This window comes from Cetorhinus maximus, chromosome 6, assembly GCF_964194155.1.
Source record: "Cetorhinus maximus chromosome 6, sCetMax3.hap1.1, whole genome shotgun sequence".
Classification (NCBI taxonomy): domain Eukaryota; kingdom Metazoa; phylum Chordata; class Chondrichthyes; order Lamniformes; family Cetorhinidae; genus Cetorhinus; species Cetorhinus maximus.
In genome coordinates, this window is record NC_135884.1 from 22,057,623 (window position 1) to 22,067,922 (window position 10,300).

Here is a 10,300-nt window from a genome sequence, read left to right on the forward strand (position 1 = left end):
GCTAAAATTGGAGAAGTAATTCCCTCTCAAAATGCCACAGTTTGGGAGAATTGATCCTTTTGAACCTGCCACAGACAATTGGTCTCAACACATAGCACAACTCATGTTCTTTTTTCAAGCGAATGAGGTTACATGGGAAGAGATGAGGCGAGCCATCCTCTTGAGTACTTGTGGGAGCAAAACCAACAGTCTGATCTGACCCAGTGCCCCAGATTTGAAGAATTGTGATGAATTGGTGGACCTCTGAAAGGTCACGTTCAACCCAAGCCCTCAGTCACGGTGCAGAGGTTCAGGGTTAATTTGCAAAAAAGAGCCCCAGGTGAGACAGTTGCATTCTACATGACAAATGTGAAGCAGTTAATGGAACATTGTGAGTTCAATACGACTTTGAACAACATGCTCAGAGATAGTTTAGTGTGTGGTGTGAAAGAGGACTCTATTCAGAAAACACTATTGACTGAAATGAATCTGGATTTCAAGAAGGTGCTAGAGATAGCGCTGGCCATGGAAAGTGCAATAAAAGATTCAAAAGCAACACAGAGCGTACAAAATGGCATAATCCTCCACATTGGGTGGGAAACCTCAGCTGAAGGTGGCACAATAAAGCAAGACTCTGCCAAGAAGTGGGAAACATCCCCTGCTCGCTGAAGAATGAGAATACCTTAGCAGCGAAACCGAAGAATAATTTTAGTAGAGGTGGAAACAATCAGTCTTTTAGCGATTGGCAGCTTAAAAAAATCAAATGCTACTATTGTCACTGAAATGGACATATGATGAGGCAGTGCAAGGAAAGATTCAAGCAGGCTTGTAAACAAAAGAAGAAACCAATGAAATCCACAATGTTGAAGAGCCTGAAATAACAAATTCAGACATTTACTCATTGTTTAACCTGAAAGTTGGAAAGACAGAACCAGTCACAGTGAAAGTAAATGGCAAACCTGTTAGAATGGAAGTGGACACAGGAGCTTCCATTACAGTAATTGAGAAGCATACCTTCAGATATTTGAATAATGGTGAACATCAATTCAGTTTAAAAGAAACAGCCGTCAAGCTAAAAACATATACGGGTGAAGATATTCAAGTAAAAGGCATAAGCAGAGGCATAAGCCATAATGGAAGCAGATGAAAGGTCAAGTTTCCTGGGGAAAAAATTGGTTAAAGGAGATTAAGTTAGAGTGGGCTGAAATTTTCCAGTTGAGAGCAAGTGGGCTACCAGAGCTACTTAGAAAGCACATCACCATCTTTAAGGATGAACTGGGGAAAACCCAGGGCCTGCAGGCCAAGATTCACGTGGATCCGAAAGCAACCCCTCGCTTCATGAAGGCGAGACCGGTGCCTTATGCCCTGTGAGAAAAAGTTGACATTGAACTGAACACACTAGAGAAACTGGGCGTTACACAACCTCTTCAGTTCTCAGAATGCGCAACACCCATAGTCCACATCCTTAAACCTGACCAAAGCGTCCGAATTTGTGGAAACTACAAATTGATGGTTAATAAAGTAGCTAAGCTAGACAGGCACCCCATTCCAAGAATCGAAGACCTGTTTGCCAAGCTGGCAGGAGGACAATGTACACAAAGCTTGAAATGAGTCATGCTTATCAACAACTAGAATTGGATAATGCCTCCCGGGAATTTGTCACAATTAATACCCACAAAGGGTTGTACCAATATACACGGTTGCCTTTCGGGTGTCTCCTCTGCTCGTGCCATCTTTCAGAGAATAACGGAAAGATTACTGCAGGGACTGCCCCAGGTTGTAGTCTATTTAGATGATGTATTGGTGATCAGGATTCACTGAAAAAGAGCACTTGACCAACTTAGAAGAAGTCTTAAAATGTTTCTTGCAAGCTGGAGTGCATTTAAAAAAGGATAAGTGCATGTTCCAAGCGAGGGAGGTAATCTATTTGGATCACTGGGTAGATTCACAGGGCCTCCACCCAGTTGAGGAGAAAATGAGAGCCATAAGAGAACCACCTGCACCAAAGAACGCCTCAGAGCTCAAATCCTAGAAATGATCAACTATTATGGACAGTTCTTATCCAATTTGTCTACAGTGCTGGCCCCCCTGCATTCTCTACTCCAAAAGAACCAATGTTGGTCTTGGGAGGTGCCCCAGAAAGAAGCTTTCATAAAGGTGAAACAATTGTTGCACTTGTCCAATCTATTAGTGCATTATGATCAGACAAAGGAATTGGTGATGACATGTGATGCATGTCCCTACAGAACGGGAGCAGTGCTCTCTCATCGGATGGACGATGGCACGGAACGGCCAATAGGTTACGTGTCAAGAATGTTCACCACAGCAGAAAAGGGATACTCGCAGATAGAAAAAGAAGGGCCTGTCCATCATCTTTGATGTCAAGAAATTTCACCAATACGTACATGGCCGCCATTTTACAATCGTTTCAGACCATGGACCATTGTTAGGATTGTTTAGTGAGGACAAGGCCAAACCACCCATAGCCTTAGCAAGAACACAACGAAGGGCTTTAATTAAGAGCATACGAATACACTCTCGTTCATAGGCCTAGCAATCAAATCGCAAACGCCGATGCCTTTAGTCATTTGCCTTTACAAGAAAATGATGAGCACATCCCAGTTCCACAGGAACTTGTTTTACTGTTAAATTTCTTAGATTCCTCGCTGATAAGTGCTCGACAGATCAGAGACTGGACAAGTCGAGACGCAATCCTATCTCAAGTACGAGAACAAGTGCTACATGGTTGGTCACAAGAGCCCGTATCTGATGAAATGGAACCGTACTTCAACAAAAGACATGAAATAACCAGCCAGGATGGCATCTTATTGTGGGGAGCATGAGCGATAGTTCCTTCAAAGGGAAAGGGAGCTACTGTTAATTGAACTACACAGTGCCCATCCAGGAATTTTCCAAATGAAGACCATAGCATGCAGCTACCTATGGTGGCCTGGGATGGATGGCGAAATAGAGAGTTTAGTAAAGCACTATGTGCAATGTCAGCAACTGCAAAAGTTGCCAGCGACAGCTCCGTTACACCCATGGGAGTGGCAAGGTAGACCTGGGTGTGGTTACACATTGACTACTTTGACTGGGAACAATGATTCTGCTCATTGTCGATGCCCATTCAAAATGTTTGGACATATATGAGGTGAAGTCACATGAGGTGAAGCTACATTTGAGAAACTACGTCAGAGTTTTGCCATTCACAGACTAGCAGAAGTAGCCATTTGCAATAATGGCAAGGCATTTACACGTGCTGAGTTTCAATGGTTTTATCAGCCTCAACAGTATCACTCGTGAAAACTGCACCGTACCACCCTTCCTCAACCAGACTGGCCGAAAGGGTGGTTTAAACGTTCAAGACAGGCATGAAAAAGCTAACTGGCGATTCCTTAGCAATCAAGCTAGCACGCTTTCTTTTTCATTACAGGACTATTCTTCATACAACAACAGGTGTCGCACCTGCGGAGTTATTGTTGAAACGCCATCTCAGGATGAGATTGGGCTTAGTAATGCCAAATTTAGGGGAGAAGGTGGAAAGGAGTCAGGGAAGCCAGAAAACTAGGCATGACTGGCATAGTCGTGAGAAGAAATTTACCATGGGAGAGCTGGTATACATGCAAAATTTATAGACCAAAGTGGTTACCAGGTGAAATACGTGTGGTGACTGGACCTCTACCTTACCACATGGAGGTGGAAGGCTGGATCATCCATAAACATGTTGACCATTTAAGGAAGAGAGAGACAAATCACCAAGGTTTGGTTCTACCAGTGATCATGACTGGGTCTGCGTTTCCTGTTGAGGATACTGAACCCAGGACTGACATGTCTGATGTTCCTGTAAAAGTTGAGGATACAGAACTGCAAGTGCCCTCCGAAGCACCTGACGTTCAGGTAACTCCAGAAAAGAAATTCCTGACAAAGAATATGAAGTTGTGGAGCTGCGACATTCCACACGTACCAGGAAACCACCTTAAAAACTGAACTTGTAAATTGCTTACCCACTGTAAATATTATGTTGTCTTGAAAAATATGTACTTTTAAATATATGTATAGCCAAGTTAAAGGGGGAGGAATGTAGTAATTATGGTTTTATTTAGTGTGTCATGTATCTTTGAGAATAATACTTGTTAGGCGAGATCACATGATCTGAAGTAGCCAATAGGAGACTAGTGTGGGCTACCTCAGCTGTCAGTATAAAATTAGAGTTGGAGTTGAAAGCAAACGTGTAGTTGCTGCGGAGTATATTGTAAATAAACTTAAAGTTTCCACCCAAGAAGTGCCTGCAGATCAACTCTATCATTAATAGTACAACCCGGCCACCCTGAAACAAGCCTGCATCCCAGTGACCACTGTTTGTAGGCACCAGCAAAGCTACACTTCAGAGAACAGGAGATTAGGTTCGGAACATACATTGCCACATTAAACGTAAACATTGTATCTTGAAGACATCGTATTGCACTGACTTGGCAGGGATCCAGTGAGAGGATTGTTGCTCCTCTCTGGGCCTTGTACACATCTTCCACACTGGATGGACTGAGCCCAGGGGCTAGGAAACCTGCCTTCATTTTTTTGTAAAATAATTGGTAACATTTCACAGCTTTAAGTAAAAAGAATTCCCAATCATGAATAATTGAAGGGAAGATTCAGAGAAATTGAAGGAAATTAACTTACTATTAATTGGATATTACGATTAATTGAAAGGAACTTACAGATGTTGAAAACTTTTCCCATTAAAGGATTAAAACCTATAGTTATACAAACTGACTTGAGTATCATTAATTGTCAGTAAAATTTTAATTTGGGGCTTAACAGTTGTGCACTAACTATGGTAATGAATATCTTTATATGTTCTAAGGTGGTTATTAAATTCGGCCCTGCAGCGCTGCTAATTTCAGTGTTGCAAGTGCCAGTTAATAGCAAAATGGTATCCGCTCCACTTCGCCCATTTCCAGTGCAGCCTGAGCAGGTCGCCATCTTGGTGAGGGCATTAACGTGACATACTTGTGCTGGAGGGTATGCATAGTAGGCAGATCATGATGTCAGTCAGCATCTGATATTGATTTCACGCCAGGCCTACCATTTGAGATCTCTCTACTCTAGTTAACGCTCCCTCTGAGCACTCACAACTGAAGATGCATTCAGCATCATGAAGGACCCCCAGCTAAATTTAAAGAGACTGTCAATAACTTGTTAATGACTTAGCCCCGAGTATGTAGGGCACAACTTCAAAATCTGCAGATGGCACAAAACTTGGAAGTATTGTGAACTGTGAGGAGGATAGAGATAGAATTCAAGAGGACATAGGCTGGTGGAATAGGCAGACACGTGGCAAATGAAATTCAATGCAGAGAAGCATGAAGTGATACATTTTGGTTGGAAGAATGAGGAGAGGCAATAAAAGTCTGATATGATACAAAAAGGATGCTGGAGCAGAGGGACCTGGGGATATATGTGCACAAATCATTGAAAGTGGCAGGGCAGGTTAAGAAAGTGAATATTGAGGTGTACAGGATCATGGGCTTTATAAATAGTGGCATAGAGTACAAGAACAAAGGCTGGAATTTTCCATCCCTGTTGGCATTGGGCGTAATGGCGGGCATGAGCAGACAATATGGCAAGAAGGCCAAAAATTGGGTTTGCACCATTGTGAAACCAGTTTGCAATTGTCCGCTCCAACCACCAGTGGTGGGCCACATTTCCCGTTGATGCATGTTGCAAACATCATGTTAATACATCTACATCTAATTATAAACCCTACTTGCTGGAATCATTTGGCAATGTCAAATTTACCACCCACGTCAGAGGGAAAACACGCCTGCTCAGGACACATCTTGACAAGTATGGAATGCAGAAGTCGGGACTTACCGTTAGGGCCTTGCTCAGATTGTGGACATCCAAGCAGCAGAAGATGCTGGAGCCCTACAGCTACCGGGCCCCAGGGGAACACAAGTATTACTTGCTGGGTGGATTCTCATGGACATGGCTCTGCCGCCAAACAGCTGACGGAAGATGGGAGGTCTCTGTTGATGTCTACGGTCTTCCTCAGGACATCAGGGTCTTGGCCATGGGCTGCTACGGATGATCGTCCGGGGTGGGGGGAGGGCAGATATAGGAAGATCCAGCTGTGAGTGGGAGAGGAAGGTGTACCAGAGGGGATTGAGGTTGAAAGAGCGTACGGAGAGAGGACTTTGAATCTACCCAGCAAGTAATACATGTGTTCCTCTGGGGTTAAAGAAACAAAAGCTGCATAAAGCAGATTTAAACCAAGAACAGCTTGCAAGAGGCCAGGTTCCTCTAAGCTTGGATCCTTTTTCCTTGCCCCTGACTCTCAATTTCACTTAACAGGACCTTTTCCAGACTCCTGTCCTTCCTTTGACTAGAAGGTCTTCTTGGGGCTTTCTTCTGCTCCACTCCCCTGGATTTTGAGATCTTTTCTTTAGCATGGGATTGGCTATCTGTCCCCTTTGCTCCAGTCTCTCCTGGCAGTTGCTTTCAAAACCAACTGAGCTTTAATAGCTTCCAAATCAAAAACTGCTGTTTCTAGTTTCTTCTGTGTGTCTCTGTGGGAGGGACCTGCCTCTCTGGACCTCTGTAGCTAGGCAACAGCCCAGTTTCTCTACTCTTGTTTGTTTAACTTAACTGCATAGGTCGTAAAGCTCTCATTAGCAATGCAAGGACCTTTTAAAGCGAAACTAAAACTCAATTTGATCTTTTCCTAACACACAGATACAGAAATAGAAATCAAACTTAAACATTAAAGCTAAAGCTCATTCCTAACACCCACAAATACAAATATAACTCACTTAAACTATCTTTACTTCCTAACAAAGCAAATATATTTTTAGATTATAAACTGAAAAAATGTGTTCACCTGTGCAACCACTTGTGATCAGAAATCCTTAACTTTTCTAGGCCTAACGCTTCTTCTAGATGCTACCCTGACATTCGCAGGAGGGGTGGAGACAATCTACACAATAGTTGGCCCTGTTGCCACTGATGACTTCGGCGTGCGTCCTCTGGAGAACCGAGGCCTTGAGGGCCCCGGCTTGTTTTGGCTGTCCTCCTGTGGGCTAGCTGCTCCCTTTGCAATGACAGAGGATGAGGTTGAGGGAGTCAAGGGCAAAGGGGAGACTCGGGGGAGAGGACAACATCTGAGATTCCTGAGTGGATGACCCAGGGTGTCCAGCGGCCACTCCTCCTCCCTTTGGGTGTCCGAGGGCCCTGGCTGGCCCCCTGAGAGGAAGGAGCACCTGGAGGGATGTCGAGCTTCCCCCATTTCCCTCTCATGTTGCCACTGCAGGAACTCATCCGTGGCTACAGTGATAGAGTGCAGGTCTGCACACATCTCTGCATTCTGCTGGACCAGGGTTTCCATGGCATCCGCTGTCCTCCTCATGGAGACCCCCATATGGGCAGCACTTCATCAGAGAGCAGGCGGATGCACTCCTCCAACTCACGTACCACTCTGTTGAGGGCTTCCAACAGCTCTATGTGATTTCCCTCCCGCCTTCTGCTGACTCTCCACGATGAGTTGGAAGGCTGAATCCAGAGGCTCGTCATCCGACTCGGACCTCACAGATGCATCTTCTCCAGCAGTCCTTTGCGTGCCGGGGAGCTGGGCTGAACCTGCCTCTTCCTGCTGCGGATATGTGTCTGTACAGTGACCAGCAGATTGCGAACCTGAGCCTGCTCTAAAACGAAGTCCCACTGACGATGGGGAGGATAGCGGTGTGAAAAGCTGCCATTGCTGCTGGCGGGTAAGACATCCGTTTTCCCATCTGCTATGCACTCAGTGCCAATCTGGAACGATTCAACCCAAAGAGTTATGGTGGACGTTTATAAAACACCAGTTTGCCCTCAGCTGGAGTACTGCTGTACTATTGTGTGATCCTGAGCCTGCATCACACCAAGCTGGGCTTGCATGGCAACAAGCTGAGACTTTATGATCTTAGTCTGATCTTCCACTACAGCACTCAGACATTGAGTGGCTTGTGCTGCAATGGAAGCTCAGACATCAGACATCAGATGCTGCCTGATGATTGAATCCACAAATGTTCTCAGTGAGTTGGCCATCATTTCCATGCTAGAAAGGATGGGCTCCAAGCTCTGTGTAAAGTTTTGTGCCAGGCTGGAACAAGACTCCTCCATGTCCCTGGACAGAGACAGCAAGCTTTCTAGCTGGCCAGCAAATGCACCGAGCATTTCTGTGCACGTGTCTATCAGCCTTTTCCTTTTTGCCTCGCATCAAAGTCCTCGCCTGAGTCCTCTACAGGAGAACTTGTGGTGTGCTCTTGTCATCTGGGAAATTGGAACTCAAGCAATCCTGCTGTTTGTGGTCTTGAACTCTTCTTTAACCAGTTTCAGCCTCTGCAGCAGCCAGAATGTGCCTTGCCTTTATGCGGTGCAGTCCAACTTTAAGTAATACAGACTGGCTTTAAGTGGCGTTAGTCTTACATGAACTGGGCCCCCTGCTCAGCTGTGCATTCAGCACTGGGCTGCACACCACGATCATTATAATGAGCTGGTAGCATGAAGATTGCGTGCTGCCTGCATCACCTGTAACGAGTGAAGGTTAATCGTGCATCGTGATCCCACATCTGATTTTGGGGGCTATCCAATTTTGCCCCCTGGAATTTCTCACAGTATCACTACTAATTTGAAATGAAGAAAAATAAAGCTTTTGAAAAAAATGGTAAACTATTTACACACACAATAATTCTCTCCAGATGCTTGCAATAGTGAACAATAAATAATATGGATGAGAAAGCTTTGCCATTTGGTTATATAATGAATTAACTCTCCTGTTAAGTGACAAAATGTTTGATGCTAAGACAGAGTTAAGGAACAAAAGATATTATTCATGGCCATTAACAAACAACAAAAGCATGAAAGACAGGAAAACTGTTTCCTGGGAGAGACAAGCATTCTGACTTGCATTGTTGTCAGTTGAGATGGTTCAACTTCCTTCAGCTGATGACAATCTAACAAATAAAACAGCTCCTTTGATCTCTTCCAATGAAAAAAATGTTCCAGTTCTATGTAATAATTCTGACATGCTTTCAAAACCATTGGTGTACTCTGTGAAGTGTTTTGGGTGCTTGAGATTTCACTGAGCTAACATCACGCCTAAGCTGCAGTCTGTCCAGAGTGTCAAAGGCCTCAACAGTACATTAACACTTGGGACTTCCTGTTGACCTCAACCACAGCAGCCGAATTAAAATTGTACATAGGGTTAACTGCTGTAGACTCCTTTCTTGAAACAAATATGCAGTTGACAAGCAGCCAGAGAATTATAAACTTTGAGCAATAAGTTCATGCCTAATGAGCCACTGAGAAAGCCAATATGCTGTGATACAGGGGAATGTGCAGCTGTGGTGAACTAACAAGCACCTGCAGGTTACAGTAGTCTGCTGGCACTAGCCCACCTGAACTCTTCACATTCTAGTAAAACTGCTTCAGGAACCACAGCAGAAGGAAGCTTGAATGATTTATGTCATCTCTTTCTTCCCTTCTCAGAATTACATTTTAGCTCCTGCCTGGAGAGTGAATACAACTGTTTCCAGTCTTCAGTTTACTATATGGGCCACACAAGGGCTTGATTACACACAGCATCCCACTGAATGGAATAGTGCCAGGATTCATGCAACAATTCGCAGTTCAGTGGCACATAGAGGCAGGGCAGCAGTGTCAGATAGCTAACAAAGGAGACTGTAGAAACCGAGCACTAGAACTTGAATGGAACTTTCAGTAACCTCTGCATTCTTACATATTTAACACCAACTATGTCCGGGGGTTGCCAGTTTTACTGAATATTATAATTTTGTCATTGTTTAAGTTTTGAAACAACGCTATGGCCTGTGCACAATCACTATACATCACCCCGCTGTGAGGCAGATTAGAATGTATATAGATTAATGGATAGGAAGGAGGGATTTACAAGGTAGAAGTGCAGCTGACTGGTTCAAATGCTGTCCTAAACTACAAGAGCAGTCTTTTATGTAGATCAATGTGTTGTACTAATCTCCCTCTTCCTATCAATTATTCTGTGTCCATTACATATGCTGCACACTACACACTAATAAAACTTTGATCTTATTTTGGCTTCTGTATTTACATTTGTTAAATTACTTAATTAATCACTTGTAGCACTGTGGCTATATAATAGTGACTCGCTCGAATTGCTTCTATAATAGATTCTTCCAATCTCTGTTTAAGCAATGTTCCTGTAAAGAAGGAGGCCATTAATTACAAGTTTGTGTCTTCATTCATTCCACTTGGAAATTATCAGTGATGCAGAATGTCTTTGTTCTTTTGA